Raw genomic sequence first — 1007 nt, forward strand, 5'->3', positions numbered from 1 at the left:
TCATATTTTTATTTTTGCTCAATAAATATTCAACGAAGTGTCTTAAAGTTGTTACTAATTTTCTGTTTCATATTGTTAAGCTATTACAAGGATAGCTTGCAAGGATTGTCATCATCAAATGGTCGTACCTGTTTCCATGGTGTATTCATCGATACTCCAATAAAGTCTGAAAAAATGCTCCTACTACAACTCCCAGCATGCCCTGCGCTTCCTCCTCGCGCCTGCGTGCTTTGACGAACGGTTGAGTTAACAGTATTCACGCGCTTCCCCCTCTTTAAACTCTTCACCGCTTCATAGTTTCATGATGTTCAACCCCTGAAGAGAAGGAAGCTGTGTGAAAGGTAAGAGAAGACTGATTTAAGTTGCTCTAAAGAGAGAAGTCTGCTTGTTATGGCAGAACTTGTGAACTTTTGTTAGCATGCTAATTGGAAGCTAGTGGCCTGTGTATCTGTCTCCATAGCAACGGGCTCTTCCATCCGGGCACTCAGGCTCAGTAAACAGTGGAAGCTTACAAACAGCGAAAACTTAAAAAACATTTCTACAATAAAGTTAAATTTTAAAACCTTTGTACGACCAAAACAATCGACCCATCAGAGAAGAAAATATTCAGAAAATTAATTAACTTGAAAATAATCTTCACATGTTGTCAAACAGTGGTTTAGTATGAGCTTCATGCACGAGAAATATCTGAAATTTGCTGCAGCTTTAAACTAACACGTTACAGAACTTAATTTATTTATAAGCTAAGATTATTATTTATATCAGAAATGTAAGATAATGTTCATTATTATGAGTAAGAAAAGAAGATAAAACAAATATTCAGATAGTAGGTCTAAATTATGACAAAAAAGTTAAATTATGAAATACAATTTAATTATAGGAAAAATACTTCTTCAGAATAAACTTTTTACATTCTGATTTTAACTTTTTATTTTAAATACTTATTTTTTTACTGGTGGAAATTTTCTTCATAAACCTGCCATATTGCCTTAATTTTCTCCTGCTGT

The 1007-nt window shown here is 33.7% G+C and overlaps 1 protein-coding gene across 2 annotated transcripts in view; it reads left to right on the top strand.

The window, feature by feature from the left end:
- The first annotated feature begins 205 nt into the window (after positions 1-205).
- LOC117820005 (serine/threonine-protein kinase Nek5-like) overlaps positions 206-1007 on the top strand; it is a 17564-nt gene continuing 16762 nt past the window's right edge. For both annotated transcript variants that reach the window (XM_034693611.1, XM_034693612.1), the window contains exon 1: positions 206-341. The gene's annotated coding sequence lies outside the window, so the exon portion shown is untranslated. The remainder of the gene's footprint in view (positions 342-1007) is intronic.

The sequence above is a fragment of the Notolabrus celidotus genome, chromosome 10 (assembly GCF_009762535.1).
Source record: "Notolabrus celidotus isolate fNotCel1 chromosome 10, fNotCel1.pri, whole genome shotgun sequence".
NCBI classification, from domain to species: domain Eukaryota; kingdom Metazoa; phylum Chordata; class Actinopteri; order Labriformes; family Labridae; genus Notolabrus; species Notolabrus celidotus.